The sequence below is a fragment of the Octopus bimaculoides genome, chromosome 3, assembly GCF_046866305.1.
Source record: "Octopus bimaculoides isolate indiv1 chromosome 3, ASM4686630v1, whole genome shotgun sequence".
In the NCBI taxonomy this organism is placed as follows: domain Eukaryota; kingdom Metazoa; phylum Mollusca; class Cephalopoda; order Octopoda; family Octopodidae; genus Octopus; species Octopus bimaculoides.
Window position 1 is genome coordinate 106,576,344 of NC_142930.1, and position 21,832 is coordinate 106,598,175.

The 21,832-nt window shown below is 39.4% G+C and overlaps 1 protein-coding gene across 5 annotated transcripts in view; it reads right to left on the reverse strand.

The window, feature by feature from the left end:
* LOC106869499 (small conductance calcium-activated potassium channel protein 2) overlaps positions 1-20,361 on the reverse strand; it is a 111,897-nt gene extending 91,536 nt beyond the window's left edge. For all 5 annotated transcript variants that reach the window (XM_014915266.3, XM_014915264.3, XM_052966195.2 and 2 more), the window contains exon 1: positions 19,472-20,361. The gene's annotated coding sequence lies outside the window, so the exon portion shown is untranslated. The remainder of the gene's footprint in view (positions 1-19,471) is intronic.
* Positions 20,362-21,832: the final 1,471 nt, after the last annotated feature.

Genomic DNA, 21,832 nt, shown 5'->3' on the forward strand with positions numbered 1-21,832 from the left:
CGTAGTTTTAATGGTCCCTTTCTGGGGTTGTTGCTTCACCGACCATATTTGTTATTATTATTATTATTATTATTATTATTGTTGTTGTTGTTGTTGTTGTTGTTGTTGTTATTATTATTATTATGATTATTATTATTATTATTATTATTATTATTATTATTATTATTATTATTAGTAGTAGTAGTAGTAGTAGTAGTAGTAGTAGTAGTAGTAGTATTAGCGGACCTTTCTGTGATGGCCACACCATACTATGAATCTATATTCTATACTGCAATAATATATATATAAACAACACAAAAAATGGAGCAAGAACGTAACAGACGACAACAAAACATTCGGACAGTTAGTCGATACATAAAAGGACAGGAAAAAAGAAGGACGGGTCATTCGGAGCTTTCAAGCTTTAATCAAGTACCACATCGTCTTTGCAGTTTCGGCCGATTACTCTCAGACTAACCGGCCGAAACTGCAAAGACGATCTTGTACTCAACTGAAGATTCAAAGCTCCGTATGACCCGTTCTTGTTTTTTCCTATCCTTTTTTGTATCGTCTGGCTGTCCGAATGTTTCGTTGTCACCTGTTACGTTCTTGCACCTTTTTTGGTTTGTTTCTTATATATACATATTGCGGCGTACGTACACTTTTGGTCTCCTGTATATCTATCTATCTATCCATCTATCTATCTATCTATCTATCTATCTATCTATCTATCTATCTATCTATCTATCTACCTATCCATCTATCTATCTATCTATCTATCTATCTAGCTATCTATCTATCTAAGTTGTGTATAACACAAAATACTTCGTGAACATATATTTTTCAAATCGGAAATAGCTCTATTTAGAGCCTTATTTCCAAAAATTCAAACATATCTTCCTCGTTCCTAGCCATATTCTTTAAAACGAATATGGCTAAGGTTTTCAACGAGGCCGACTTCCCGCTCCTAATGCCAGAGGCGAAAACACTTAATGCCGTTCCGCATGAACGCAGACAAGTGATGAAGAAGAGCAATGATTCTGAGTCAACTGCTGCTGCCTCAACCACCACCACTACCACCATCACGTGTACAAACTCTGCTGCTACAGCAGTCTTGCCTGCCACCGTCACCAGTGACAACAACAACAACAACGACAAAGACAACAACAACAACAGCAACAACAACGACAACGACACAAATGTCCTTGCTAACACGACCACTGTCCTCACCACTGCTACTACCAGTGACAATAACAACAGCAACAACAACAGGACACCGACCTTCAACACCAACACCACCACTACTTCGACAAACTCTGCCGCCACTACCACCACCTTTGAACCTGGCAGTACCAACACCACTGTCAATACCACCATCAACAACTACAAGACGAACAAGATAAACAACACCACAAACGCCACAAACAACATATCTGCCAGCATCACAAAAACAAATTTTGCCGATGCAACGAAAGAAAAAAGAACAATATTAACATTCACCCAAAAACAAATCAATGACACAAAATCCCTTCTCACGAAAGAAGGTGACACTGTACACATACACATACCAAAAGCAATTATTGAAAATACAAACAAGAAGCACATATCATACAGACTTATCAACAAGAAAACGAAGCGACCGGAGAATTTCTCCACCCAAAAAATTGAGATTTGTCTCAAACCGATATGGCCCTTTCAAAGTCATGTTACTTGGGGACGAAAATTTGCCACGGTCCTAGTACGCTTTAAGAGCGAACAGTTAGCGAAGGAATTTTCAACACTCTCTCTCCACACAGATGACTTGGTGATGATACCGAGTTATCTTGGACAGAGAGTGACGAAGGTGACAGTAAAGAATGTCCCTTCACAAGTGGAAACACAGTGGATAGTAGGTTCTATATGCCTCGAAATGGAGGAGGCAAATATATTAGAAATTGCTACTGCAGAGGAGAAAAACTGGGAAGGGGGAAAAAAAGTCGAAGTCCTCCTCCACATCACTGAAGAAGAGTGCCAAAAGATCCCCACACACATCCAACTGGCAAAGGACCACAAGTTATATGTAGTGGTGGAAGGAAGGCGGCCACGTTGTTATGTATGCGGCAGCGAGGCACACCTCAAGGACAGTTGCCCAACCGCCGCCAACCAAAAAAAGCAACAAGGGCAACCACCAAAACCCGGAAAAAAAACCCTACTACCAACACCACCATCAACAATCAAAACAAGAGAAACACAAGCAACACTGGCAACTGAGAAGACAACAACATCTGCAAAAACAACAAGTGAGGAAGCAGGGGAAAAGAAAGAAAATTCCAAGACTGTTTCCCCTTCCCCCACATCACACACACCTCACACAAATAACAAGCCATCAGCACCAACAAAAACAGCAACACAACCACTCACACAAGCACACACAGACGCTCACAATTTGCCCCTACCCCCTTCCGATTCCTCAGAACCTTCGTCGGAAGATGAAAGTAATGAGGAATGGCAAATAGCCCAGAAAGGAAGGAGGAAGAGGAGCAAGAAAAGAAAAGCAAACACAAACAAAGCAGGGAGATACACAACTCCCGAAAACACTCCAGACACCAACACAAGCACACACAACTACAACACAAGCAACAAAACCCCAAAAGCAAGTACACACACAATGCTCACTGCCATCAACACAAAAAACTCAGAGTTGATGGAATACATCAACACAAAAACAAACATAACAAACGAAGACATAAAAACCAGCAACCACCCATACACAACACCGCCAGAACACATCAAAATACTACACATAACACCAACCCTGCACCACACACTAAAATCTATTTTTCCAAAGGCAGTTGGCAAATGCCAAAAATACCTGGCGAAAAAACTATATAGTGATCTCCTCGAAGAAAACCCGAAGGAGGAGACACAAAAACTCTCAAACGGTAAGTGACTCTCTTTATAAAACTTTAACACTCAAATCAAAATGATGCTCAAGATTGGTTGTGTAAATGCGCGTGGCTTGGGGTCCCCTTGGAAACAAGGGTACCTCCTAAATGACATAAAGTCACATAAACTAGAAATCATAGCCATAAGCGAGACCAGACTCCATGATCCGCGGGCCCTATCGTCCATGTTTGGCAGACAGTTTAACATTTATTTTTCTCCCTGTCTGCCGAGAATGGGCGGTAGTGGCACGGCGGTACTCTTTCACAAGAGTCTGGATCTCGAAGTAAAGACAGTATTCATAGACCCGGAGGGTAGATTGGTTGTTCTGGATGTCGATGGCAGCGATGGGTGTGCTTTTCGACTCATATCAGTATACGCACCACCTTTAACAGGTAGGCCGGATTTCTTCCGACGTCTAGAAGTATTCCTAGGAACGTCTCGTCCTTTACTTTTAGTGGGGGATTGGAATGCTACCTTGGACACGCATCTAGACTATGTGGGCAGAGATAGGAATAGACGGGGATGCAAATGCCTCAAAGACCTGCTCAGACGCTTTCAACTGTTTGACAGGTACCGACTCGATTACCCGAATGCGCCAATGTGGACATGGACAAACCGCATCGGGTCGTCGAGATCGTATCTAGATAGAATACTGTGTAGGAGAGTAGATAGAGATAGCATAGGGTGTCCACAATTTCACATAGTCAGCTACACGGATCACAAACTTGTGACGTGTCCGCTAGACTTAGATAAGACACATAGGCAGGGCTCCGGTTACTGGAAACTAAACGCGTCTTTCCCGTCGAGACCAGTTTTCAGAGACCGGATTAGCACGTTAGTAAAGAGGGCTTTGACAGGAGCCATCATCAATAACAAATGGTGGTTTGCCCTCAAGAGAGCAATAAAAGCAGAAGCGGTTAGGTATAGCAAAGCACTAGCCATAGACAGAAACAGAGTAGAGGGTGAACTAGTTAAGAAGCTAGAAGAGGCAATTAGAAGTGGCATCGCATCCGACGTTTTGGCGGCGAGGTTGGCCCTTGACCAACACTTCAACGCCAAACACGAAGGGTGCGTTGTCAGGGCTAGGATGCGTGCTCTAAGAAACGAAGGTGTTGGAGCCGCACGAGAGGCCCGGGTGGCGGAGGCGCAACAGGGCAACAAAGCCACCATTCGGTCTCTGGTGGACGAACAGGGGCGCGAACTGCTCGAGCCAAGCAAAATGTGTGAGGCCTTTCAGCGGCACTTTGCTCGACTGTTTGGGACGAATGGCGAGCGAGAACGCAGGGTGGACTTCAGTGCCTACCTGCACAGCCTGCCACGACTCTCGGCAAGAGAGGCGGAGTGCTGCGAAGGTGCCATCACGGCGGCGGAAGTGAGGGACGCGATGGCGGGATGCTCGAGGGACAAATCTCCGGGTTTGGATGGTCTGCCCTACGAGCTTTACAACTGTAAGCCAGACTTGTTTGGAGACGTCTTGGTGGCGGTGTACTGCAACTGGCAGCAAAACGGGAGCATTCCCGGTTTTGTGAGTCGAGGAGCCGTAACGCTGCTGAAGAAAGATCCAAACAAGGGGGACGTCATAGATAACTTTAGGCCCATCACTCTGCTCAATGCAGACTTGAAAATTTTGGCCAAGGTGTTAGCCAAGCGGTTGGCGCTTGTCATCGAGAAACTGATCGGCAAGGCGCAAACGTGCGCGGTGCCGGGCAGGAGCATCCATGACAACCTCCATCTGATGCGCTACATCATAGAGAGGGTAGTTAAGGAACCTGGCATGGGTGGGGCCCTGATCAATTTAGATCAATCGAAAGCTTTCGATAGGGTAGACCATCAATACTTGGAGGCTGTCCTCATAGCAGCCGGCTTCGGTCCCATTTTCCGCGGCTGGATGGCTGCCTTGTACAGAGGCATCCGTTCGGTAGTTCGCGTCAATGGGCATCTATCAAGACCCTTCGACATTGCACGTTCGGTCCGTCAGGGATGCCCCCTCTCGTCGCTTCTGTACGTGTTGACTCTCGAGCCACTACTGCGGAAGCTGGCGACGCTGAGGGGCATCCCGCGAGAGTTGGGATGCGGGACGAGCGTGTCGGCATACGCGGACGACGTCACCGTCATAGTGTCTAGCCAAAAGCACATCGAGCTTGTCGGCGAGACACTGAGAGACTACGAAGCGGTAACGGGAGCGAAAATCAACCGGGATAAGTCAGTGGGCTTGCGGCTCGGCACCTGGAGAAGCAACCCCATGCCGTCAAGTAGCGCCTCCGTCGTGGGACGTTGGACTGACGGTCCGGTTGAGATGCTCGGGGTCTGGTTTGGTCCAGACCTCCAAACGGAGAAGAACTGGGACGAGATAACGAGAAGGGTGGCCACTCTAGCCCGGCAATGGGCCGAGAGGAAGCTTTCCCTGAAAGGTCGGGCGGAGGTGGCGAACACGTACATCGCGTCCGTCATCTACTACCGCCTGACCGTCGTTCCTTGTCCCGACCCTACCATCACCAAACTGGAGCGCATCCTCTTCCGCTTCTTGTGGAAAGGAAGCGTTCCGATGGTTAGGCGATCCGTTTGCTGCCAACACCCGTTAAAAGGAGGACTGGGCATGCCGTGGTTGATGATGCGCAGACACGCGCTGAGACTGCGACATCTCCGGCTCTACGTAGACAGCGGTGAACAGGTGTGGTCACCGTTTGTGCGGCGCGCTTTCCCGCAGCTCGTCTCCATGACCGAACTGCAGTCATGGATCAAGAAGAGGCCGAGGAAGGGCGAATGGCACCGCGAGTGTCGCGCTGCTCTTCGGCAACTCCAACAACCCGGGTCAACCTTGAGCGACTGCATCACAACTAACGCATTCTATAGTGGATTAGTGGAGGGAAGGTACGACGACGATCTCGGGGCGAACCTGGGCGTCGACGAGGAATACCTGACCCGCCTGTTTAAGACGACCTTCGGGCCGGGACCTATGGACAACTTCCAGAGATCCCTGGCCTGGCAGTGCTATCGAGAAGCACTACCCGTTCGGGATAAGCTCTACAGGCATGGCTCGAGAAACACGGGGCCGACCTGTCCGAGATGCCGGCAGAGCGACGAAACCGTTCTGCACGCACTCGTACAGTGTCCCACCATTTCCGAGCTGTGGGCTTACGTCGAACAACTGCTATCGCGTGTGGGACGAGTCGGTCTATCAGCCGAGTCTATCGTGAATATTGTCGCGCCTCCTTCCTTTAAACGGGAAGGAAGAGCTATTTTCATCGTACTTGTGGCTATGGCGAAAGAATGTGTATGGTGGACGCGTCTGAAAGGTCTAGAGACAAAGACTTTCCTCTCTGGGCAATCTCTCATCAACTTCTTCAAGTATCACCTGAAGAGGAAGTTGAGAGTAGAAAGGGAAGTCTTGTCTAGTGAATGCTTCAAAAAAAGATGGGTGAATGTAGCAAGGATGGCACGTGTGAACGACGGAGCCATCTTGAGCATAACCCTATGAACAAGAAAAAAAAAAAAATAAAACAAAAAGGCAAAAGAGAGTCACTTACTGTTATAGTTTCTTCAATGAGAATATTGACCAAGGTTACCGTGGTCTTTTCCGTGGGCTTTTCCTTCCACGGCTAAACCTAAACTGTCCTCCCCTCTTTTTACACGAGAACATTACTGTGTGATACACGATCCCTATTGATCGGCCTTTCCTTTTCTTTTTTTTTCGATCCCTTTTGATCGAACTGCCCCTTTTTCCCTTCCTACGATCCCTTTTGATCGACACCACCAATTTTTTTTTTTTTTTTTTTTTTTTTTTTTTTTTTTTTCCTTCCTTCCCCCTCCCAAAAAGAAAAGCTCTACATTGTATTTGTCCCATCTTCGTTGAGCCCTGTGTGGCTAATAAAAGAAATGTATCTGTCTATCTATCTATCTATCTTTATATATATATATATATATATATATATATATATATATATATACACACACAATTGTCAATACACAATTATTTACTCCACGATTCGAGTTTCACGCTTCTGTGATTTTGACTACAGTTACTCTTTGTTGAACATTATTTTGCTGGTTGTTCAGTGTTTACACCGAGCAGCTTCATCGTTCTCTCTATAAATTTCGGGAATATTGTTACTGTTGTCATACTTTTTACCTGAAAATGTTGAAATTTTTATGCATTCTCATTGGCTAATTTACTAGTCTGCTTCTGCTTGCGTACAGCATTTATTTCTAACGCAGTTTCTCTAATCCACACCATGCGTTACACCATAATTGGTTCGCTATTTGTTGTTTATTCTTCAGGTGGTTTAATAGCTATGAGATATAGCACTGAAGATCCTACAATTACCACACCAACGGAAGAACAAGAAATATTAATTAATGAAGAACGAGAAATATCAGGAGTAATTGTTTATGAAAAACATATATAGTAGACCACTCGAACACACAATATATCTGATGCAACTTGAGTATTTTCAGATAAAAAGAATAATAAAAGCTATGAAATAGATACAATGAAGACTAAGACAGTACAACAAAAGTATCAAATTAACTTTAACCCTCTAGCGATCTCATATAGAATAGGCGAACGACGACTTAAAAATAGAGCATCAACTAATGAGGAGCGTTAGTGACCTCAGATAGTAAAAGTTGACCAAACAATTACAAAAACGGGATATAAAAAAAAAGATTTTATAAAAGAAAGCAGAATTTACACAGAATATAAAAACACACGTATTTGTATGTATGTGTGTGTGCATGTGTGGGTGCGCGTATACGTAAGCATGTGTATGTGTGTATATATATATATAAGTTTTTAACTATATATGTATATATATATATATATATATATATATATATATATATATATACATATATGCAAACATATATATACACATATATTTAGATACACACACACACTCATATATATATATATATATATATATATATATATATACGTGTAAGTAGATGTACTTGAATGTAGGCGTATGTATTTGTATATTGCAATTTTATCAAAATGTATCGTTGAATAGTTTAGGAGACTAATGAATAAATAAATCAACTTACAAAAATAGCTAATTTAGAATTTAAATTACATAAACCTGACACAGGAACATAAATCAAATGATACGCTTTAAAATAATACCTGACTGTGTCTGCATAACTGAGTGTGTGTGTGTGTGTGTGTGCGCGCGCGCCTATATATTTCGATTTGCTATTTTAGTTGCTACAAGGTTCCGGTTTAGCTCTAGTCAAAGAGACGACCTATAAAATCAAGGGCGTTCTAGAAATAACCTTCCTGTTATTAGGCATACATTAATCCAATGAACACTTTCTTTCTCATAGCAATAAAGTTTCAAGGGATATTTCTTGAAGACCAATCTATCATGGAATATCTTACTTCGTTGACTCCAGGTGCCCAGGGCCCTTCATTTGTGATAGAGGACACACAGATACCATTATTTTATATAAAAACATTTGTTAACGTAAATAGGATGATGCCGCTACTAATTCTACCAGAAATTTATTTGCGTGTGTTTGTATATGTATATATACATACATATACGTATATACAAACATGCATAAATACACACACGCATGCATACACATATATACATATATATATATACGTACGTATATATGTATATATATATATATATATATATATATATATATATATATATATATACACACAAACATGCGTATATATATATATATATATATATATATATATATGTATATACATATATATAAATTAGATAAAACTTAGATATGTTTCGACCAAAGATTGGTCCAGGCCCTGTCTAAATTAATATCACCACCTGATAGGATTAACGAAATCCTTTCAAAGTCAAGTTTTGTTTATGGTACATTCAAGTAGTGAGTTCTTGTTGAGCGAGTTGTTTCCAGGTATGGGTGACTTATCTGGTATTCCTTGAAGAAATCTGTCCAGACTCCGTTTAAAGGTCATGGGATCCTTTTCCTCTTTGATCAGTTTTGGGACAATGTTAAACAGTGCAGGGCCTGTTGAGGAAAAGAAATTATGTCACAGTGTACCTATATGTTGTAATGCTGAATTGGGCGGGGGACGTATGGCCCGTGGTCCCAGCCTTGGATGAACATTGCAACTAATGCTCAGGTCGTTTGGGCAATGCTGGCGGTATATTCTCCACATCGTACAAATGATGTACTGCTCGCGGCAGCGCCGGAGAGAGTAGAGCTCCGAGGCTTTAAGGCGGTCCCAGTAATCGAGATCAGTCATGCCTTCAATTCGTTTAGTGAGTGCCTTCTGGGGTGATTCAATCCTTGAGATGTTTTGTTTTCTATAGGGAGACCACAAGGGGCAGCAGTATTCGAGGTATAGCCGTACAAAGGAGGAGAAAAGTGGAATGATGACACCTTGTTCTCTGGACCGGAAGGTCCTTAAGATCCAGGAGCTCATTCTACGAGCTATATCGACCTTATTGTTGATGTGGGCACTCCAACTGAGATTGTTATCAACAATTACATCCAGGTCTCTGATATTATTAGATACGGTGAGCGGTTGCTCTAAAGGAAGAGAGTATGGCTGTTTTCGTATAGACTTTCTTCCAAAATGCATCAGCTCAAATTTTCCCGCATTCAGTTGCATTTTGTTTTTATCTGCCCATTGACTCACAGCATATAGATCAGACTTGAGTTGAGTTCGGTCTTCTTCTTCACTGATGATTTGCTAGAGCTTAGTGTCATCAGCAAATACTTTCACTTTGCAGTAATTTACGACGCTGGAAAGGTCATTTATGTAAATTATAAAGAAGAGTGGGCCCAAGACAGTCCCCTGAGGGACACCACTGGTGACTTTTGCTGGGCTTGAGTGGACTCCATTGACCACAACTTCTTGTGTTCTATTCGCCCATACAGTTTATACACACGGACACACATATATGTACGCATGTCTATGAAATAAGGAAGATGTGTGGTTTAGTGGTCACTGTGTGGACTCATGATTGTTATGTCCTTGAACAAATATTTCATTTCACGTTGCTCCGGTTCACTCAGCTCACAAAAATGAGCAATCTTGCAAAGGACCGGCTTCCCGTCTAGGTGGGGAATAAATTCCTCACGGTAACCGGAAAATCGGACCTATTAGTCTATATGATTCGGGCAAGATGCTTATCGTATATATATCCTATGAAATGATATATTGCCCCACCCATGATTATTGTTAACGTCATTCACACTCCACATACAACAGGCAATTGACTTGAACTCTAGCTATGCACCCTGAGCATACGTGTTTTCTGAAGCGTACTGGATCAATATCTAAAAACGTACAAGGCGACGAGCTGGCAGAAACGTTAGCACGCCGGGTGAAATGTATTTACGCTCTGAGTTCAAATGCCGCTGAGGTCGACTTTGCCTGTCATCCTTTCAGGGTCGATAAATTAAGTACCAGTTGCATACTGGGGTACTTCTAATCGCCTGACCTCTCCCCCAAAATTTTGGGCCTTGTACCGATAGTAGAAAAGAATATTTTAAAACTTTAACTAAATTAGATATTTTATTTCTTCATGATACACAGAATCACAGATCACGTTGATATTATCGGATGTTTGTTTCTAGTTCTCTTTTACGCTTTCTTAGAACAACCTTCAGAATGTGTATACAAAAGCTGTAACATTAGAAACAATGGAATGTTAATTAATGTAATCTATAATCAGTAACGTAAAAGTTTCTCAAGTTTTAAAATATAATTATGACGGTGGTTCACAGATAAATTTGTTTCTTGAAAGCTTGATAGACATTCGAGTGCAAACACATTTATGCATGCGCTTGTATATTCATGCAAGTATGTATGTATGTATTTATGTGTGTATGTATGTATGTATGTATGTATGTATGTATGTATGTATACGTGAGCGTTCAGGGGATACAAAACAATATAAATACTCCAAGAGGTATAAAGAAGTCAATGCAAGGTTGTAAAGTAAAATGTAGATTTCAATTTAAAATAGATGAATTCACGTTTCATTTATTCGATGGGTTTAAAAGTAAGACGATATATGAAACTTGAGCACCGTAATCTATGTAATTACTATTTAAATTAAAATTCAATTGTATGTGTATATGTCTTTGTGTCTGTATATGCCCTCCACAACCGATTGACGACCTGGCGTGTTTACATGCCAGTGTAACCTAATGTTTTAGTAAAAGACACCAATAAAATAAGTGGAGTCTATACGTTTCTGCCTCAACATGACCGCAGGTTAATGGCTGACGTAATTAAATGATTATATATATATGCATGTGTGTAAAGGCACATGGCTCAGTGGTTAAGGTGTTGCACTCACGATTGTGAGAACGTGGGTTCCATTCCCAGACTGGGCGTTGCGTTGTGTTCTTGAGCAAAGCACTTCATTTCATGTTGCTCTGCGATCATTTCGTCATCTGACATGTCGCATCCGTTGCACCTGTACAAGTAATGTCAATTTGATGGAGAGAGTGAGGTTATGTGTGCAGAAACATTTGATCACTATAAACAAATCATCTGAGTGTTTGTTCGGTAAGAAATTGGCGAACCCTCATACGTCGTGTAACGACGAGAGAGTCCATGATATATATATATATATATATATATATATATATATATATATATATATATATATATATATATATATATATATATATATATATATATATATATATATATATATATATATATATATAATATATATATAAAAGTGGGGAAGGCCGGTTTATGGGATTACCCTGGGTTTCCCGTCCATAAATGGTTTGGCTTTATGGCGTATCTTCAGAGCCCCAAAACCTGTTGGCCTAAGACCCCTTGAAAATATGGAGGAGCTTCTACTCCTCCATATTTTCATGAGATCTTAAGCCAACAGGCTTTGGGGGTCTGACGAGACGCCATAAAGCTAAACACTTTATGGACGGGAAACCCAGGGCAATCCCATAAACCGGCCTTCCTCATTTTTAATACATACTGCTCTACATCTTAGTGTGCTTCTTCTACCGATTTGTTTTCCCAAACGATATATTTATATACATATATATATATATATATATATATATATATATATATATATATATATAGGTAATATATAAATATATGCATATATCCATACATATATGTACAAACCTATATCTATATGTATACATACATGCATATATGGGTACAGGATATCAAAAAGATGTTAAACACAATGAGAAACGAAAACATAAAAACGAAAACAGAAAACGAACTTTTTTCGAACAACGAAAAAAAAAAAAAAAACGGAGAAACGAGACATGCAACATAAAGAGTATAACCCTTCGTCAGTTGTCCCTGTTCTATCTACTCCGCGTTTCGAAGACAAGGACAATACGCGACTTCGTTGGCTTAACAGCCCTTACCGTTTGTTCTTACTGTCTTGTTTTTACTGTCTTGTTCTCACTGTCCTGTTCTTGTTAACACTTTAACCTTCCGAAAAAAATCCCAAATTTTATTTCATTTGCTTTGCGGGAAGGACTGTTCCAACGAAGTCGCGTATTGTCCTTGCCTTCGAAACGCGGAGTAGATGAAACAGGGACAACTGAAGAAGAGAAATATTCTTTATGTTGCGTGTCTCGTTTCTCTGTTTGTTTTTTTCGTTGTTCGAAAAAAGTTCGTTTTCTGTTTTCGTTGTTATGTTTTCGTTTCTCATTGTGTTTAACGTTTCTTTTTTATGTCCCGTACCATATATTCATGTATATATACATATAGATGTAGGTATGTATATATATGTATGGATATATGGATATATTTATATATCATTTATATTATCATTTGATCGAACTTTCCAAGTAAGTTCTATAAATAGTATAGCTTTAACTATTACACCGGTTAAATATGTACTAATTTTATCTTCATTATTATTTTAAACTTAAACTTCGTTCAACTTGTATTTAAAACAATGATAATTTAAAACAATGATAATTTATGTAAGATGTTTTTTGTATATAATATACATGTTATTATAATGAATGAAGGGATGATTATTGAAAGGTTATTATTTTGATATCATGATATTTTTTTAATAATTTTTCTATCTTTATATAATAAGTATTTCATATTAATTCATTTGGTACTTATTGTTGGTTGAGATATATATATCTAATTATTGTTCTACTTACGATCTGACGAGTAGCTATATTTTTGAATAGAATTTATTTTCGATAATTTTAATTGATTTTAATCGATTTAAATTTCTTTTCTATTTGAAAATTAGTTATGAAACACGTGTAATCTTTTTATTATATTTATCTTATGATATTTACTTTACTTTATATTATACTCATTTATTGTGCTTTTAATTATAAATTTTTCTATATGTGATAGTGGATTTTCATCGATGAGTTCTTGAAAATTGGTTATTTTCCCTAAAACTATATATATATATATATATATATATATATATATATATATATATATATATATATATATATATATATATATATATATGTATGTATGTATATATGTATAGACATATCTGCTTTTCTTGTTTTTGCTTTGTCAACTTTCATCACCTACAGGATGGTACTGTGTTCATGGCACCAGAAAGCTGACGTTCGCTGTTCCAGGCTACATTTAGATACGCACAAGAGAGTAGTACTGTTATTGCTGTTTAGCCCCAAGTCAAACCTGATCGAGCAGATATATGATGATAAGTATGTTGGTCGTGTCCACAATCTGTATTTAATTGTATCTAGGTTCACAATATCAAATGCGATTTTTTTTCTTTTACATTATCTAAGACTTCGAGGTGTGATTCAAAAGATTTGCTTTTTCCTGTCACGTCTAATGATCATATAAAAGTCCCTCTCTCGGATAACTGTCTTCTTATTTTCAATAATGTTTTTGTTGTTGCTCTTACTAACGGAGATATTTTTTTTTATTTTAAAGTACTATTAGAAAGAGTAACTACAGTAGTAGTAGTAGTAGTAGTAGTAGTAGTAGTAGTAGTAGTAGTAGTAGTAGTGATTTCTACAACGGATTCTGTTAGCGCGTGTAACGTTCGAGAGGTCAGACACCAGTACTTGACTGCTATTTATTTTATACATCCCAGGAAAACTATAAGCGAATGCTGACACCGTACGCATTGAACTCGTATTGTTGTTAAAGAACGTAATTAAATACCACACGGCATCTTGTCCGGCGCTCTACCGATTGTGCTGATATTGGTTACAGTATTCCTTAACAATAGCCAGTTTAATTGAAATTATTCTTGAGTTGTTATTATCGATGTAACGCTCTGGGTTTTTTTTTTCCTTTGCATTTTCTGTTGATGTTGCTATGGCAGTTGTGGTGGTGGTTGTGGTGATGGTAGTGGCGGTCGTGCTATCATTGCTGCTGCTGCTGCTGCTGCTCATGATGATGATCATGATCATGATGTGGTACTGACGGTAGTCGTTGTGGTGATGTTTGTGGGGGTGTTTACGGTGATGACGATAACAACAGTATTTATTTTTTATTCCTATTATTATTTTCCTTTAGATTTTCAGACCACCAATATTGCTTTCACCATAAGTATCACCACCACCACCACCTAAGAAGGCTACTTCTCAATTATGAGGTCCCAGGTTCAAATCTGCAGCTTGACATATTTGGGCAAGTATCTTTTACCAAAACATCAAGTTGAACCAATCCTTGGGAATGAGATTCGGTAGGCGGGAAAATGTGTAAGCCCGTCGGGTGAACTTTAACTGTAATTAAAAGAGTGAATTTTGTCACATGTTATGAGACACTGATTGTGCTTGGGAATTAAAGTAAGAGTACACATTTCTTTAGGAAACATGAATAGGTTCATAATTTGATTAAACAACTTGAACGCTTGTTATCGAAAACGACGAGGGCTCATTTATTTATTTCAAACAGCAACATCGCAAAATATCGATTTCTAGCATAGACACGTTGCCATGCATAGATTCGATTACATGAAGCTCAGTGTTTTTAAAGCATACTTATTTTACCAACTACTGAAAGATAAATAAAAGTTAAAGTTGAATGAAACCCTAAAATGCAACGAGATGCAATTAAATGCCACCTAACTCTGCTTAACTGTGCACACAACTTTGCACTTGACTCTCTTCATGACTCTCTACTTAACTCTCGACTACTGATTCTGCCAATCCACAAGTGTCTACACCGTAAAATATTCATACTTGAGTGGCTGTGTGGTAAGTAGCTTGCTTACCAACCACATGGTTCCGGGTTCAGTCTCACTGCTTGTCACCTTGGGCAAGTGTCTTCTACTATAGCCTCGGGCCGACCAAAGCCTTGTGAGTGGATTTGGTAGACGGAAACTGAAAGAAGCCCGTCGTATATATGTATATGTATATATATATATATATATATATATATATATATGTGTGTGTGTGTGTGTGTGTGTGTGTGTGTGTGTGTGTGTGTGTGTGTGTGTGTGTGTGATTGTGTGTCTGTGTTTGTGCCCCCAACATCGCTTGACAACCGATGCTGGTGTGTTTACGTCCCCGTAACTCAGCGGTTCGGCAAAAGAGACCGATAGAATAAGTACTAGGCTTACAAAGAATAAGTCCTGGGGTCGATTTGCTCGACTAAAGGCGGTGCTCCAGCATGGCCGCAGTCAATGACTGAAACAAGTAAAAAAAAAAGAGTAACTTAAATACAGGGACATAAGTTTTGAAGTTGGGATGGGGATTATAGTTGATTAAATCGACCCAGAAGGTACTTTATTTTATCGACCTCAGAAGGTTGAACAGCGGAAAAATGTTAACTTCACAACAATTAAACTCAGACCGCAAAGGGTGTTCACTAAATACTGCAAAGCGTTTCTTCGAATGTTCCAACGAGTCTTACAGAATATTAGCACCGATTCTAACAATAATTATCCGACGAATGATCTTCTATCTGGTTTCTATACCTATAAGGTATAATCAAGTATGTAGTAAATCACAACTGGACGTCCTAAGGAAGGAAGGAAGCAAGCAAGCAAGCAAGCAAGCAAGCAAGCAAGCAAGCAAGCAAGGGAGGAAGGAAGAACACATTTGACAGTATAACCTTAGATACGGTGTATCTGAAGTTAAAAATGGAATGTCCATGGTTGGAATGCTTCTGATCATAAGTCAGTGGCAACAGATCAGATCTGATTCAAGTTTAAATGCAACAAACACACAACGCCACCTACAGCTACTAACAACAATAAATCGGACATTAAATTTGAAATTACCACTACCGATACTGCCGCCACCGCCATTACAACCACCACTCGTACCCAATCCGCACCACCCGCGCCCCCACCTGCATCACTATCGCTACAACATCAACAAGAACATTAGCCTAAAAATCAATGAATAACCAGCAAAACTGACATTATCATAGTTACAACTACAATTAAAAGCACCATTAATGACAACAGGATAAACTGCAACTAGATCCCCCTCAACTATCAACGCTACCAGCACCACAAGTTCAACTACAACCAACACTGAAAACTCAATGGATGCATCAACACACCAGCATCTCAGCCTCTAACGCCAACATAATAGTAACTACATCTTCAACCAGCAACTCAGCCACCACCTGAACCAGCGTGATGAGTGAACGGTAAAGTAACTGCGCGAGATATACTCTCTTTAACTCTCTTTTACTCCTTTACTTGTTTCAGTCATTGACTGCGGCCATGTTGGAGTACCACCTTTTAGTCGAGCAAATCGACCTCAGGACTTATCCTTTGGAAGCCTAGTACTTATTCTATCGATCTCTTTTGCCGAACCGCTAAGTTACGGGGACGTAAACACACCAGCATCGGTTGTCAAGCGATATTGGGGGGACAAACACAGACACAAACACACACACACATACACACACACACACACACACATATATATATATATATATATATATATATATATATATATATATATATATATATATATATATATATATATATATATATATATATACATATATACGACGGGCTTCTTTCAGTTTCCGTCTACCAAATCCACTCACAAGGCTTTGGTTAGCCTGAGGCTATAGTAGAAGACACTTGACCAAGGTGCCACGCAGTGGGAATGAACCCGGAACCAAGCTACTTACCACACAGCCACTCCTAGCAACCAAATGTTCCTCACATTACACCCTATTTATCCCCAAATATAACAATATATCCTGATTCTTTAAAAATAAACCAAAGAATGCATTGGCCAATGTTGTTGTGGATGTGCGAAGAATGAAAAATGGTGGGATGGTCCCAGTTGTAACATCTTTTACGAAAGGTTTACTCGATCAGAACTGATTTAGGAGTTAAATATAGCCCACACTATTACCTTAACCTTCACGACGACCATTAATACAACCATCACAAATGCAAAAGTTACCTGTATCTCCACCAAAATCAATGCCACTACCACAACTATCAGCCACATCTGAACCACCAACACTTCTACCACAACTATCAGCCACCACCTGCACCTCAACAACCAATACCACTGCCATTACCACCACCACCACCACCACCACCAATATCACTGCTACCACACATACTACTACCTGCACTGCAAAAACTAATATCGCCACGACTGCGATTAACCCTACCAGTTGACCCTTGAACATCAACACTACCACGACCACCACAAGTACAGCTACCTCTTGCAATTTCAACCATTAATACCACCACCTCAACAACAATTACCACCTGCACAACAATCATCAACGTTACCACCACCACCACCACCACCACCACCACTGGCAAATTTACAACTAACACCGGCATTTCAAGCACCACATCACCACCTACATCACCACCAACACCAGCATCACCACAGCAATAAGACCAACAACTAGCAACAACAGTACAACAACTCTCCCACTAATCACACCGTCACAACTACTGTCTATACCACTACCTGCTATAGGAGACTTCTATGCGGTCGATCGACCTACCATGAAACCTCCCATAAATTAAACGTTACTTTCTTGGAATGGTGGTGGTGGTGTGTGTGCGTGGGGGGGGGGGGGTACACCTAGATACACCAAGTTAGACATAGATGCAACTTGAAAGAAGGACAGAGTTCTTGTGGCTGAAATGCTATTTGCTCTCATATATCCGTCTGCTTTATCAGGGTTAATCTGCTGCTGGACAACAATACTATCCACCGATGAAAGCCTATTTGCAGTCAACCGGACCTGCTAGAAATAGCAACCAAATCTTCCTGAAATTATACGTTACTGTCTTAAGAGTAAACATATTGGACACTGTAGCCGCATAAACACTGTCTAAAGCAAAAGAAGGGAGGACAGTCATGGCAAGGACATATTTGATCATATCTCTGTCCCGTTTCAGGTTCAGACTGGGGCTAAACAGTAACACAGCATCAACTGTTACCGTACGAGCAATAAACATTACAAACACTACTACTAACCATACTACCACTACTGCTGCAGCTGCTGCTACTACTACTACTACTACTACTACTACTACTACTACTACTACTACTACTATTTCTACTACTACTACTACTACTACTACTACTACTACTACTACTACTACTACTACTACTTCTACTACTACTACTACTACCAACATTCTACTAACCTCTCCTACACCACCATCATTATTACTACTAATAGTACCACCATTAAAACTGCTACCATTACTACCAGCTATTGTAACAGCAACAGATTCTTTTCATACCTTTACATTGCCATTGCCGGTACTATTATTCAAGCATTACCCATATAACCATATAACCGTTCTGAGTTCAAATTCTGCTGAGGTCGATGTTGCCTTTCATCCTTTTGGGGTCGATGAATTAAGTACCAGCTGTGTACTGAGGGTTGATCTAATCGACTGCCCCACCCCCACAAACAAAGTTCAGGCCTTGTGCCTATAATAGAAAGGATTATTATTGTAACACCCCCCCCCCCCACAACACACACACACGCACACACTAATACTACTACTGTTACTGCTGCAACTAATACCCATACAATTACTGCAAGGTACTACTACAACTACTACTACTACTAATAATAATAATAATAATAATAATAATAACAACAACAACAATAACCATAATGATGATATTAATAATAATAATAATAATAATAATAATAATAATAATAATAATAATAATCAGTTCTACTAGAGGCACAAGACCTCAAACTTGGAGAAGGGGGCTAGTCGATTACATGGACCTCCGTGTTTTACTGGTTTTTATTTCATCGAACCCGAAACCCATACTTTCACTATTACTGTCCATACAATGAGTGTTACTAACTATGTAGCTACTACCACCACTACTAGTACCACCACCACCACCACCACCACCACTACTACTACTACTACAGCTATTATTCATTTTGCCGCCACTAACACTGATAAGATTGAGGCATTACATGGTTATTCCTTCTGCCACAACTATCAACTAAATCTCCGTCAAATCACAGAAATTTTCTAAAGAGTGATCGCATTGGGACGGCTACAGAAAGAAGACATTTAATCATATATTTGCTCCATCAAAGATAAACTGGGACTAAACAGGTTTATCGTCAACAACATGTAACAATCAATAATGCCAATGAAAAGTCACTTACCTTAAACATTCAGTTCCGTTAACCTCTTAAATAATCAATCCACCAAAGAATTAATTAATTAGGATCTTAGATGAGTTTTATTTTATTTCACTTCAATTTTTTTTTAAACTCCACTTTTGACTGTGTAAGCGCTCCCTTTTCTTCATTATATATAAACCTCAATCATTTTCTCCAGTACATTACTCCATGGGGTGAACAGTTCGAATGACAAACTTATGGAAACTTCTCGCTCCTTTTCTCCATCTCTTCTTCCTTCCTCTCTTCTCTTCTACCTTTGTCCTTCCTCCTCCTCCTTACGCTTTCCGTTTCTTATTGCAGCCCTGCTCTCACTACTGCCTTTCTATCGTTTCTTTTTCCCTCACACTCAATCTCTCGCCCCTTCTTCCATTCATAGACACGTCATCAAAAAATGTTTTCACTATACAAGAGTTCTTCAAGTTCTCCGGTCAAATGTTATGATGGCTCTGTTCATGCAACTGGCCTCAATGGCGAAATCGTATTGAGAGCATAGATGTGTATAAAACACAGAGACTGTTAATAAGTGACAATTGCATCAGAGCTATCTATCCGGACGTTTCTCTTTCTCCTTTTATTTTCACTTGTTCAAGTAGGACAGCGGATGGTTTTTATCAATGACATAAAATTGAAGTAATAATAATAATAATAATAATAATAATAATAATAATAATAATAATAATAATAATAATAATAATATATTTTAATGGTTATTCATTATTTCCTTCGTCAAATTAGAAAATGGGACAGCCATATTTTATTGTTTTAGTATGTGTGTTTATGTGTATTTACATGAGAGTAATATGAATGTAATCTTAGACAGATAAATATTTAAAAGAGCATGCTATATCTTTTAATATGCATGCAATTTAGCGTTACTGTGAATATATATATATATATGTATATGCATATATATACATATACATATATATATATATATATATATATATATATATATATATATATATATATATATATGTATGTATGTATATATGTATATAGACAGACAGACAGACAGATAGATAGATAGATAGATAGATCTGTAGGTGTGTATGTGTCTGATGTAAAATAATAGCTTGTATTAAATCGAAGTGACACAGATATGTTTCAGCGAAATTTAAAAAGTTTTAAATATGTATTTTCAAACATAGCATATAGTTTAGATTACATTTCACCTATCTTCCACTTCAAGCTAAAACTTGCTAACATTGCAAATTTCACGTTAACATTTTACGTTTCCCTCTATCTGTTGCTGTCTCAAGGCCAAATAAACTGAGTTTTTTGTCATCATGCACAATGCCAGTTCTCTATTTTGCCCAGTAATCACTGGATACTGTAGCAAGAATCATCTGTTAGCACAACATCTGTTAGGTCTCATACAACTCTCCATGGAAATAAACCGAGAATTTCCTCTTAAAACGGTCTCACCATTGTTATGATACTCCACTCATTTACATCCGTTTCCCTGTTGTTGTTTATACGGCAAAGCCTCGTGCTTCCAACATATGTAGTATATCTGCACGTACTTTTCGATGAATGTATGTATGAATGCATATAGGTAGTTAGGTAGATAGGTAGGTAGACAGTTATATATACATATATATATAGAGAGAGATAGATAGATAGATAGATAGATAGATAGATAGATAGATAGATAGATAGATAGATAGATAGGTAGGTATATAGATAGATGAGTGTGCGTGTATACATATGAATGTATGTGTTTCAGACTTCGACAGATTCTTCTTTAGAGTCCATACTTGCTCTTCCCTTTTCTCTCACATCCCCCTTCTCTCACACGCTCTCTCTATTTCAGTGTGTGTGTGTGTGTGTGTGTGTGTGTGTGTGTGTGTGTGTGTGTGTGTGAGAGAGTATGTGTGTGTGCGTGCGCGCGTGTATGCGCGTGTGTGTTTGTGTGTTCGTGTGTATAAGTGTATGTTTGTGCATGAGCACGCGTGTTGCTGTCAATATTGTTAACCTGTATTCTGTTCAATTGATATAATAATATCGTTGAAAGTTTATAATATCGTTATTTACAAAATATTTTTTCGCCTGCTTCCACGTTCTGCTATCTCCATCGTTTTCTTCTTTCTCTTTTTCTTCATTCTATAAGTCGATATTTATGAATGCATCCTACCTTCACAACTGGAAGCCTGTACATGATACAACACATCTGTCCAGCGACAAAAAAAAACAAACTAGCAAACATATACACATAGTAGTAGTAGTAGTAGTAGTAGTAGTAGTAGTAGTAGTAGTAGTAGTAGTAGTAGTAGTAGTGGTGGTGGTGGTGGTGGTAGTTGTGGTGGTGGTGGTAGTGGTGGTGGTGCTGGTGGTGCTGGTGGT